This window comes from Nicotiana attenuata, chromosome 9 (genome assembly GCF_001879085.1).
Source record: "Nicotiana attenuata strain UT chromosome 9, NIATTr2, whole genome shotgun sequence".
Classification (NCBI taxonomy): domain Eukaryota; kingdom Viridiplantae; phylum Streptophyta; class Magnoliopsida; order Solanales; family Solanaceae; genus Nicotiana; species Nicotiana attenuata.
In genome coordinates, this window is record NC_031997.1 from 31,251,950 (window position 1) to 31,265,574 (window position 13,625).

Genomic DNA, 13,625 nt, shown 5'->3' on the forward strand with positions numbered 1-13,625 from the left:
AGAGAAAAATGAAAAGAAAAGAGGGAAAATAAGAAACTGAGAGAAGGAAACAATGGCAAGACAAGGGGGAGGAATGAGAGAATAAAAACAGAGCGAAAGTAAAGGCAAGAATGAAGAAAAAGAGAAAAGAAAAAGAAGAAAGGGGAGAGAAAGGAAGTTGCAAATGGAAATAAGGGAAGCCGGGATGACGCAAGCAACCGATCAAATGCATAATAGAAACGATTAACTGCTTAGGTGCATTCATTCCCCAAAAATGTGCGGTTACCAATCTGTTAAAGCCCTAATCGCTAACAAGGTTGTTGTTGATGTATTGAGTCCAGGCAGGTGGTTAGTTGATTGGCATTCTGGCACCTCACTCCTACAACACCCGGTCCAAGGACAAGCTGAACATGGCCAACCAAGAACTAGAGGCGAGTATTGTCGACCCGTCAAAAGAGGTGGAAGAATTGGATGTTAATGCGATGAAGGAAGAGATGTATAAGTTAAAGCAGCAAATGGCTGAAATGTACCAGGCCTGGGCGAAAGGGCACCCACCACCGGTTTACCCCGCTAACCCAGCTTATATCCCCCCATTGGCCCAACCTCAGGAGCCTCCTACCGTGAATTCGTCTCCAACCTTTCCCACATACCAACAATGCTATGGCACTACCTCCCAAACACCACCACCTCCACCACCCAAACAAGTCCCATACCCTCCTCCACCAATCACTTCTCTTTTTGTGGCACCTCCACCTGCTGCATTACACTGATCTTCCAGTGAGCCTCTGTTCCATACTCACATAACCATTATTATCCCCCAGAACCTACCTTCAAAGCGCCAGAACCATGTTCTTACACTCCTCATTTTGATCTCTCGGCAGAAACTGAGAAGCCACCTAAGAATCCCGAACAAGAGGAGATGATTAGGAAAGTCAAGAGCTTGGAGCAATCTTTCAGGAATATGCAGGGGCTAGGTGGTTAAGTAAGTGTGGCGTATAAAGACCTGTGTCTGTTCCCAGATGTTCAACTACCAGCAGGGTTTAAGATGCCCAAGTATGATTTATATGACGGGCATGGTGATCTAGTGGCACACCTGAGAGGTTTTTGTAGCAAGATGAGAGGAGCAGGCGGGAGAGATGAATTACTGATGGTACACTTCAGTCAAAGTTTAAGTGGCTCAGCTTTGGAGTGGTACACCCGACAAGATCATGGTCGGTGGTACACATGGGATGATCTGGCCCAAGCCTTCGCATGCCATTTTCAGTATAATCTTGAAATTGTTCCAGACCATCTGTCATTGACGAAAATTGAGAAAAAGCCTGGGGAGAGTTTCAGGGAATATGGCTTCCGTTGGAGAGAGCAAGCAGCGAGGGTTGACCCTCCGATGAAAGAGAGTGAAATGGTTGATTATTTCTTGCAGGCCTTAGAGCCCACTTATTTCGGTCAATTGGTGTCAGCGGTAGGGAAATCCTTTAACGAAGTGGTAAAAATGGGAAGCATGGTAGAGGAAGGACTCAAATCTAACAAAATCATGAGTTATTCAGCAATCAAGGCGACCACCCAGGCCATTCAAAATGGCACTGGGGGTGTACTGGGAAAGAAGAAGAAAGAGGACGTTGCGACAATTGAGTCAAGAGCTTGGTCCAGGGGCCCACCACCTTACTATAACTAGCCTCGATCCCACCACCAACCTTACCCCCACACTCCATATAGCCCACCACAACACTACTACCCACCGCCAAATCCCCACTTGTCTGTCCATCATGCTCAAACATACACTCAACCTCCTGCCCACGCACAATGGCGTGCGCCAACCCCACAGAATACCTACTCATCTCCACAAAATACCTATCCACCCCCAAGAGCCTACAGAAACCCCCCTAGAGCAGGTTTACGACCAAATCAAGCCTTCAAGAATGAGAGGTTGCAGAAGCAGAAGACTTTTGCCCCACTAGGAGAATCTTATACTAGTCTATTCCACAGGTTAAGAAGGCCGTCCCTTGGAATTATGGCCGAATGACAATGACTTACAAAGGGAAAGAGGTTAAAGAAGAAGTTTGTGAGACCCATGGTTTGACTCGCTCGGGGAGATGCTTTGCCCCCGAGAAATTAAGAAAAGCCAAAACCTCCAAAGATAACCCAGTGTCACTGAAGAAAGCTGTGATCGAAGAAGAAGCGGAAGAGTTCTTGAGGAAGATGAAGGTGCAGGATTCTTCTATTGTAGAGCAGTTGAGGAAGACCCCTGCTTAGATCTCATTACTCTCATTGTTAATCCATTCGGACGAGCACCGTCGGGCGTTGATGAAAATCTTAAATGAGGCCCACGTTCCTAACAAGATCTCTGTAAACCATCTGGAAAAAGATAGCAAACAAGATTTTTGAGGTAAACAGAATCACTTTTTCTGATGATGAATTGCCCATGGAGGGTACTGAGAATAATAGAGCCCTTTATCTTACGGTGAAGTGCGAAGATTCTGTGGTTACCCGGGTACTGATTGATAATGGGTCCAGCGCAAACATTTGCCCTCTCTCCACCTTGGACAAATTGAAAGTGGACAATGAAAGAATTCACAAGAACAGTATTTGCGTTCGGGGGTTCGACGATGGAAGGAAAGATTCAGTCGGGGACATAGTGCTGGAGCTGACAATAGGGCCAGTTGAATTTACTATGGAATTTCAGGTGCTGGATGTGGCGGTTTCTTACAACCTTTTGCTAGGCCGACCCTGGATTCATACCGCCAAGGCAGTGCCGTCTACCCTGCACCAGATGGTTAAATTTGAATGGGACAGACAGGAAATTGTGGTACATGGAGAGGATAGTTTGTGTGCTCAAAATGATGCCATTATACCTTTCATCGAAGTTGAAGACGACAAGGGGTCATGGGTCTATCAGGTTTTTGACATAGTGTCAGTTGAGAAAATCCCAGAAGGGGAATGTGTTCCAGTTCCGAAAGTTGCAGCCGCATCAGTCATGGTAGCCTCCGAAATGTTGAAGAATGGTTTTGTACCAAGCAAGGGTTTGGGTGCGTCTCTGAAAGGTATCGTACAGCCGGTGTCTCTCCCCAAAAACTTGGACACCTTTGGTTTAGGGTTCAAGCCTACAGCTGCAGACATAAGGCGAACCAGAAAGTTGAAACAAAGAGCATGGGTTCTTCCAAAGCCTGTCCCATGTCTCTCCCGATCCTTTGTCAGGCCTGGTACCAAGAAGCGCCTAGTAACAACAATGCCCGGTTCTGTGGTTGGTCCTGATAAGGTGTTGCTTGAAAGATTTGAAAAGTTGTTCGACGAGGTGAATATGGTGGAAGCTGGAGAGGAATCGAGCAAGGCGGACGTGCAATTCGTGGGGCCCAGTGCAAAGATCAACAATTGGGAAGCTACTCCTCTTCCTACTCGGAGGGAGTCTTGGTAGTCCGCTTTGATTTTTCTTTAAGTTTAATCTGGATTATTTCCACGGTTGTAATTCAGATTCTATGTTCCGTCCGTTTGGATGTGTTAAACCTTGTTATCTTTAAATTTCAATGAAATGCAATTTCCCTTCTTTTTTATTCCTGATAGTTTTTATTTTTGTTTTTCTTTTCTTTCTTGTATAGTCCTTTTTCTGCTGGTTTCAGTGACATGACATGCATGAGGAATCTCCGGCGCAGTCTTAAATCCCAATAAAATTCTGAAATAATAATACAAGAAATTGAGTGTGATAATGAATTGGAATATGATGATAATGAGGCTTTTGAAGAGATCAGTAAAGAATTAAGCCATTTTGAAGAAAAACCCAAACCTAACCTGAATGATACAGAAGCAATCAATTTAGGGGATCAAGATAGTGTCCGGGAAACTAATAAAGTGTCCATCTTGAACCACAACTCAGAGAGGAGATAATTAAGGCACTTTTCAAGTACAAAGATGTTTTTGCATGGTCATACGACGACATGCCGGGTCTAAGCACTGACTTGGTAGTTCACAAATTGCCCACTGACCCAGCATTCCTCCTTGTCAAGCAGAAACTGAGGAAATTTAAAACTGATATAGTGTAAAAATCAAAGAAGAGGTCACCAAGCAGTTTGATGCAAAAGTCATTAGGGTCATGCGGTATCGCACATGGTTAGCCAATGTTGTGCCTGTGCCGAAAAAGGATGGTAAGACCAGGGTGTGCGTTGATTACCGTGATCTCAACAAGGCGAGTCCAAAGGATAACTTCCCACTGCCAAACATCCATATATTAAATGATAATTATGCCAAACATGAGATTGGTTCTTTTGTGGATTGCTATGCGGGCTACCACCAGATCTTAATGGATGAAGAAGATGCAGAAAAGACGGCATTCATTACGCCATGGGGAACGTACTGCTATCAGGTCATGCCATTTGGTTTGAAAAATGCTGGGGCAACCTACATGAGGGAAATGACAACCATATTCCACGACATGATACACAGGGAGATCGAGGTTTATGTGGATGATGTAATTGTAAAAACGAGGAAGCAGTCTGACCACGTCAGAGATCTGAGAAAGTTCTTCCAAAGGCTTCGCAGGTACAATCTAAAGCTCAATCCTGCAAAGTGCGCTTTCGATGTTCCATCTTGAAAATTTTTGGGATTCATAGTCAGCCGTCGAGGTATTGAGTTGGACCCATCAAAAATCAAAGCTATACAAGAATTGCCACCTCCAAGGAACAAGACTGAGGTGATGAGTTTGTTCGGGAGGTTGAATTATATCAGCAGGTTTATTGCTCAGCTTACGACAACGTGCGAGCCTATCTTCAAGCTGTTAAAGAAGGATGTTGCGGTCAAGTGGAGAGACAAGTGTCAAGAAGCATTTGATAAAATAAAGAGGTATTTGTCAAACCCACCGGTGTTGGTCCCGCCAGAACCAGGGAGGCCTTTGATTCTGTATTTGACGGTTTTCGACAACTCATTTGGTTGTGTATTGGGTCAGCATGAAATCACCGGCAAGAAAGAGCAGGCCATATATTACCTCAGCAAGAAGTTCACATCTTACGAGGTTAAGTATACTCAACTTGAGAGGACGTGCTGCGCCCTAACTTGGGTAGCACAGAAGTTAAAACATTACCTGTCATCTTATACCACTTACCTCATCTCTCGGTTGGACCCGTTAAAGTATATCTTTCAGAAGCCTATGCCCACAGGGAGGCTCGCAAAGTGGCAGATCTTGCTCACTGAATTTGACATTGTCTATGTGACCTGGACTGCGATGAAAGCTCAGGCATTGGCCGACCATTTGGCCGAGAATCCAGTAGATAAGGAATATGAGCCTTTGAAGACTTACTTCCCTGATGAAGAGGTAATGCATGTGGATGAGTTGGACAGTTCGAAAAGCCAGGATGGAAACTGTTCTTTGATGGGGCTGCCAACATGAAAGGCGTTGGGATAGGAGCGGTACTTATTTCTGAAACAGAGCAACATTACCCTGTTACGGCTCAGCTTCGTTTCTACAGTACTAACAACATGGCTGAGTATGAGGCATGTATCTTGGGTTTGAGGTTGGCTGTAGACATCGGTGTCCAGGAAGTCTTGGTCATGGGGACTCGGACCTTCTGGTACATCAGATTCAAGGGGAATGGGAAACACGGGACTTGAAGCTTATACCGTACCGATAATGTTTGCACAATCTTTGTCAACGGTTTCAATCAATAGAGTTCAGGCACATTACGAGGATTCATAATGAGGTTGCCAATGCTTTGGCCACTTTGGCATCAATGTTACATCATCCAGATAAGGCTTATGTGGACCCTTTGCAGATTCAGGTCCGCGATCATCATGCTTATTGTAATATGGTGGAAGAAGAACTTGATGGTAAGCCTTGGTTTCATGAAATCAAGGAATATATCATAATGGGGGTGTATCCAGTGCAGGCCACAGGTGATCAAAAGAGAACAATTTGACGGCTGGTAAGTGGATTTTTCTTCACTGGAGAGGTATTGTACAAAAGAACTCCAGATCTTGGGTTGTTGAGATACATAGATGCTAGACAGGCCACAGCTATCATGACCGAGGTACATTCTGGAGTCTGTGGACCGCATATGAGTGGGTACATGTTAGCAAAGAAGATTCTCCGAGTAGGCTATTATTGGCTTACTATGGAGCGGGATTGTATCGGTTTTATGCGCAAGTGTCAAGTGCATGGAGATTTGATTCACTCTCCACCATCGGAATTGCACACAATGTCTGCACCATGGCCTTTTGTTGCATGGGGCATGGATGTCATCGGGCCGATTGAGCCAGCAGCATCAAATGGGCACGGGTTTATTCTGGTGGCCATTGATTATTTCACCAAGTGGGTTGAGGCTAAAACGTTCAAGTCTGTAACCAAGAAAGCGGTGGTGGATTTCGTGCACTCAAATACCTTTTGTCGGTTTGGACTACCAAAGGTGATCATTACAGACAATGGGGCTAATCTCAATAGTCATCTGATGAAAGAGGTATGTCAGCAATTCAGGATTACACATCGCAATTCCACCCCTTACCGCCCCAAGGCAAACGGAGCAGTTGAGGCGGCCAAAAAAAATATAAAGAAGATACTCCGGAAAATGGTGGAGGGTTCTAGACAGTGGTATGAAAAGCTGCCTTTTGCATTGCTGGGATATCGCACTACTGTTCGTACTTCAGTAGGGGCGACTCCTTATTTGTTGGTGTATGGCACCGAGGCAGTGATACCCGCAGAAGTGGAGATCCCATCCCTTCGGATTGTTGCAGAAGCCGAAATTGATGATGATGAATGGGTCAAGACCCGCCTGGAACAATTGAGTTTGATCGATGAGAAAAGATTGGCAGCAGTGTGTCATGGCCAATTGTATCAACAAAGAATGGCAAGAGCATATAATAAGAAGGTGCGTCCACGAAAGTTCGAAGTGGGCTAGCAAGTGTTGAGACGTATCCTTCCACATCAGGTTGAGGCCAAAGGCAAGTTCGCCCCAAACTAGTAGGGGCCGTTCATCTTGACGAGAGTGTTGTCCAATGGTGCTTTGTATTTAACAGACATAGAAGGCAAGTGTGTTGAAATGGCCGTCAATTCCGATGCGGTCAAGAGATATTATGTATGATCTTCTTTGGTTTAATTGTATTTGTTTGTACGTGGCATGTTTTGATGATTGGAATGACGAAGGCATTTTGTTCTGCTATCCAAACACTTTATCCTTTGTTACCCCTTTGAGCCTTATTTATTTTCTTTCATACCCCTCTTTTGGAATCAGCAGCAAAGATCAGAAATGCAAGCGTGAAAGATAAGTAAAGGAAAAGAGAGAAAAGAAAAGAGAATGAAAAAAAAAGACAAAAAAAAAAAGAATGAAAAAAAAAAGAAAAGAATGAAAAAAAAAAGAGACCTTCAGCAAGAATGCCATCAACTAACCACCATTTTAAACTGACAAGATTTTCCTTTCATTAAAACAGGGGCAGAAAATTTTGTTTGTTTCGGAGGAACTCTCCGTAGGGGAAGAGCAAGCACCAAACAGGTTTGATCGTAAACTTTCAGGACCCTCCTGGAAAATGTGTCTTAGTTAAATTTCAAAAAAATCATGAATAGCATAGTTTAGCATAAAGGAATGTAAGTTGGCTTCAAAGTTTGCATGTTTAAGGTAGGATTCAGTTAGGAGTTGTCAGGACCCCCCCCCCCCCGAATAATGGGACCTNGGTTTGGGTGAAGAAATCAGGTTATGGAATTCTGGGGCAACAAAGTATGGCAACTGAAAGTTGATTGGTTGGACGGATTGGGCCGATTAGTCCGAAATGCATGTCATGATCAATGGTACCAGTTGTTCCACTCAGATAAGTCTCGTTTCCTTTGTCCTTTTAGCAAGTCGTCCTGTTTTGGATTTTCTTTATCCTTAACTCTCAAGGTCATTGCCTTTCATTTCTTTTGGGGTTTTGTTTCTTTAAGATGTTCCAATGTCAGTCTTGTTCAAAACAAATAAGAAAGGATTTCAATGCTCACTACCAGCTTCCAAAATTGCAAAGCATCGTTGGTCAGAACATACCAAAGATAGCAGGATGTAAAGTGGGATATAGGGAGTCACCGGAGGTTTCATCGGTGGAATGTATTGGTAACTTCATGGGGATGCAAAGATTCAGAGAAAGGGATCAGAGATGTAAAACAACAGTTTGGGTATAGAACACTCGGGTCATCAAGGTCATGAGGTTTGAAAGTCAGTCAGAAAGTCAAGCGGTTCAGGGCCAGTTCAGGGGAGCAGTTCGAAACAAAACATGGCAGCGGAGAGACCTTCAGCAAGAATGCCATCAACTAACCACCATTTTAAACTGATAAGATTTTCCTTTGATTGACATAGGGGCAGGAAATTTTGTTTGTTTCGGAGGAACTCTCCGTAGGGGAAGAGCAAGCACCAAACAGGTTTGATCGTAAACTTTCAGGACCCTCCTGGAAAATATGTCTTAATTAGTTAAATTTCAATAAATCATGAATAGCATAGTTTAGCATAAAGGAATGTAAGTTGGCTTCAAAGTTTGCATGTTTAAGGTAGGATTCAGTTAGGAGTTGTCAGGACCCCCTCCCCCCCCTCCCTGAATAATGGGACCTAGCTTTAAGATTGCCGTTAGGTAAAAAGATGTAGTGAAAATAATACCTTTAGAAGATATAACTTAGATTTAAAATTGTTGTTTAATTAGGAATTGTCAGGACCTTCCTGGATAATAGGATGTAGTTTTAAGTCAAAGTTTGCATGTTTAAGATAGGATTCAATTAGCAGTTTTTAGGACCCCCCCCCCACCCCCACCCCCACCCCCCGAATAATGGGACCTAGCTTTAAGATTGTTGTTAGATAAAAAGATGTAGCGAAAATAATATCTTTAGAAGATAGAACTTAGATTTAAAATTGTTGTTTAATTAGGAATTGTCAGGACCTTCCTGGATAATAGGATGTAGTTTTAAGACCCTCTTAGCGGAAGTAATACCTTGGATTTATAATTGTCATTTAATTAAGAGTTTTCAGGACCACCCTGGATAATAGGACCTAGCTTTCAAATTCTTAGTAATAATTGGTAGAATAATTCAGTTTAACACTCACCTGTGTGCCCAGCTACCAAACTGAGGCAGGAAATTTTCTTTGTTTTGTTGAAATCGGGAGCCCACCTGGAGAACAGGGAATACAATTCAAGTCAGCCGTCAGGAGCCCACCTGGAGAACAGGGAATACATTTCAAGTTCAGAAATCAGGAGCCCACCTGGAGAACAAGGGAATACAATTCAAGTTCAGCAATCAGGCGCCCACCTCGAGAGCAAGGGAGTACAGTTCAAGTTTCAGCTTTCAAGTTCTTATTGATATTTGGTAACGTGATTCGGTTTACACTCATATACATGCCCAACTACCAAACTGGGGCAGAAATTTTCTTTGTTTTGTTGAAATCAGGAGCCCACCTGGAGAACAGGGAATACATTTCGAGTTCAGCAAACTGGAGCCCGCCTGGAGAGCAGGGAATACATATCAAGTTTAGCAGTCAGGAGCCCGCCTGGAGAGCATGGGAATACATTTCAAGTTTAGCAGTCAGGAGCCCGCCTGGAGAGCATGGGAATACATTCAAGTTTAGCAATCAGGAGCCCGCCTGGAGAGCATGGGAATACATTCAAGTTTAGCAATCAGGAGCCCGCCTGGAGAGCATGGGAATACATTTCGAGTTCAGCAATCAGGAACCCGCCTGGAGAGCATTGGAATACATTTTGAGTTCGGCAATCAGGAGCCCTCCTGGAGAGCATGGAATATATTCAAGTCCATTAATCAAGAGCCCGCCTGGAGAGCAAGGGAATACAATTCAAATTCAGCAGTCAGGTGCCCACCCGGAGAAAGGGGCAACATCTCAAAATACAGTTCGGTAGTCAGGCGTCCACCTGGAGAAAGGGGCAACATCTCAAATACAGTTCAAGTTCAGCGGTCAGGCATCCACCTGGAGAAAAGGAAAGCATCTCAAAATATAGTCCAAGTTCAGCAGTCAGGCGTCCACCTGGAGAAAAGGAAAACATCTCAAAATACAATTTGAGTTCAGCAATCCGGCGTCCACCTGGAGAAAAGGAAAGCATCTCAGAATGTAGTTCAAGTTTTGACAGTCAGGCATCCACCTGAAGAAAGGGAAAACATCTCAGATTACAATTCAAGTCGGCAACAAAGGAACTTCACTAGGAGAATACAAGTCAGCATGGCAACAAGAGCTGCAGGATCAAGTTTGAAGATATAGATAGGTTTTGTAATTCATAGATCATAGTTTAGTATAGCTTCTTTTTATTTTGTCATGGTGTAATAAGGGGGTTCAGTAAGCAGTAGCAGCAGCAGCAACAACAGTGAAATCGCAGCTTCATGGTAGTTCCAGCTACCAAACATTCCTGAACTACACTGACCTGATTCCTTTTTAGCCAAGGATATGTAGGCAACCTCAGAAGCAGGGTACGGTCAAATCTTTCAAAAATGCTTCCCACGGAGTATTCAAACGGGCAAAAATCGCTCATATACGCTCACTTTATCTTTGCACGAAAACTCTTCTTGTTTCCGAGCAAAGAGAGGCAGCTGTGAGCACGTGATTTTTTCCCTATATGAATTACTCCTATAATTTCAAAACAAAATAAATTTCTTTTCATTATTTGCAATTTTATGGATTTTCGTGGCATTTTCTGTTAATTGTTTGCATTTGTCTGTGCATGTTTATTTTATTTTAATTAATGAAAAGTACAAAAAATATATGTGCATTTGCATTTAGTATTTAATTTAACATGTTAGGATTAATTAAGTAATTGAGTTATTTTATAAAAGGGGAAAATCACAAAAAAATAGTTTAATATACATTTTTCAATTTTAACTTTTATTTTGAGTAGTTCTTCTTTTAATTTATTTTAATTAATTATGTTAATTATCCTTTAGGTTTAGTTAGTGTTTTTAATTAAGTTAATTAGGTTCTAAGGATTAATTTTGGAATTAACTTAATTTTGAAAAGAAGAAAAAAAGAGAGAAAACAAAAGGAATTTAATGAGAGAAGGAATTAGTTGGGCCATTCTTTAGCTTTTCCACCCAGCCCAAACATTTCCCCTTCCCAAAACCGTGTAAACCCGGCCCAAATCGTTCCCAACCCCGACCCATCTCAAACAAATACGCATACAGTCGTATAGAGACCCGAAAAGCCCTAAATCCCCAAAGACGTGCAATGTTCACCGTCTCCTTCACAAAGCCGCTTTTCAACTCGCCAAATCCATGGCGGGTGATCCCAAATCCCTAACCCACGTGTCCCTCCTTCTCTCCTCTTGCCGTTCTAACGGTTTCTGATGCCAAGATTCCCCTCTCCTCTCATTCGCTCGAAATTGGATATATCTCAAGATTGGAAGGTTCTGGAGGAGGATTCGCTGGATGAGTGTGAGGCGTTGGATTGATTTCACTCAATCTGAGCCCCACATTCATCAAGGGGTTCGTTCTCAAAAAAGGAACGGGATCCGATTTTGAGAAGGGAATTTTGGTGAAAACTTTGGAGAGAAAAGTTGAAGGATCTTCTTTAACTTCTGATTTCTCTTCTCTGAACATTTTTCTTTTAAGAGTTTATTTCAAAGGTTCAGAAAAACACATGTATTTTAATTTCTGACTCTGGATTTTGAAAGAGCTAAAAATTAATTGAGGTCATTCGACTGGTGGTGAGATTTAAGTTCGTCGACTTCGATTTTCTACTGTTGTCCTACTGATTTGCTGCTGAACCTCGCTAGGATTTTTGGAATCCGAAGGTGTATTTGCTGTTTCTTCTGTAATTATTATAAAAGAAGTTTGAAAGTTCAGGTTCAATCTCTTTCTCTTTTGCATTTCTATTTTTTAAAATGTTCTTGAACTGTGAATTCTGTCCAGAATGGTGTTTGGTTCTATAATTGATGTTCTTGCTGGTGAATCTCTCCTCAATGGTGTGATGTATTTGAGTATTTTCAGTCAGTAAAAGTTGCTTTTGAGGGGTCGTCCTCTATGCTTATATGCTTTAACATCTATTATGGTGTCGAATTTTTATTTGAGTCAAGATTTCGTCGTTTTCAAATGAACGTTTGCTTTCAGCTTTGAGATGGTATGGATTCTTGAAGTTGTCACACTACTGTTAGTTTAAGTCGACTGGTTCTCCCAATGTTTGCAGAGTTGTCCCTTTATAGTTGGTTAGTCTGTTAGCGTAAAGCTGCTCTTGTATGTTAGAACTTGGAGGTTGGGTCATAGGTTTGCTTGATTTTGAACATCATAGTATGAGCATGAAAATCGAATTTGTGATAGAATAAGCTTCTGTTGGAGTTGCTCTCATGAAAAGAATGTTCTGTTCATTATTTGCTTAGCTGTTTCAAGTTACTACCTCGAGGCCTGTTGAAATCCGTCTTATTTGCTTAAGGTGAAGTCTATTGGACACCTTAACTAGCTGGGCTATCGTTAGCAAAGTGCGAAGGCATTGTATCACTGCTTGCCGCTGTCATGAATGTTTCTGCTTGTCTGTTTTGGGTTTGAACTTTAAATAAGTGTTGAGAATGTCGCTCGAAGTTTTCTGCCCTTAACATGTACATCTCGATAATGTTGAATAATGCTCATGACTCTTTGTTCACATATCTAAGCATGAAAATCAGTACGCTTACATGAGTCAATTTTTGGGTTAGCCTGGGTTTACTTTGCTTAATTTGCTCCTTGTTCTTCCTGTTTCCATAATTGTTAATGAAGTAACTTGCAGAGAACTATTGCTTAGTTGGGCATAAAAGGAAGTAGACAGGATTCTGAGTGTAATTGGTTTCCCGTTAAGGACATGGCTGTATTGACGGGGAACTGAAGCAACAACGTCACCAACTTGCTTCGATTTCTCTTGTGCTTTTCTGATAAACTGCAGAAGCAGTTAGATTCACTTGAGCTTTTGAACCCGGAATCACTTCTTCTTGCGATGTTTGTTGTTAACGGTGTCGATTTTTAGGCAGTTCTTCTGGAATAGTTTGGTTTTGTTTTAGCTTGTGAAGGTGTTGGACAAGAGTCAGCCATTCTACCATTTTGGTTTTTTTTTTCCAGGAATTGGAATTGTTAATGGTAGGACTTATGAGATCCAAATTTGAAACCTTAAGCATGATATTGGTCCTTTGTTTCTCCTTCCCCTTGGCTTGATGTTTTTCTGTTAAGTTGTGAATATTGCTTGAAGCATCATATGGCTCACTCTTGTCAAATTAAGGTTCAATAAACTTACTTTACTCATTTCTCAGTAGGTTTAATGGGTCTTCTTTTGCGCCAGCTTAGGGTTAAGTATGTTCTTGCTATAGTTATTTTAAATTTCAGTGGTTCAGTAGCATGTGCAATAAGTTATTGGGCTCCCTTTTGGGCCCAGGTTTGAAAAGGGAATGGACATTTAATTATTTATTCTGCAATTTGAGTTGGAGCTTTAGCATAAGAGGCCCTTTTGAACCCTCTGAGGCTTTTACTTTAATTAGATTGATTTTTTTTAAAATATAGATTGAGGTGAGCCATAATTAGATAACTTAAAATAATGTATGGCCTTCATGAATTAGTTTAGAAATCCTTAAGCTAAAATAATTCGAGGTGCGTCGTGCCAAACAAAATGACAAATTGCACGGCCCTCGCTTTAATTAATCTTGTTTATCCTTAGAAATCGAGGTGTGCCATTTAGCGAGTTTTTCATGGCCCTCGCAAAGTTGCAAAC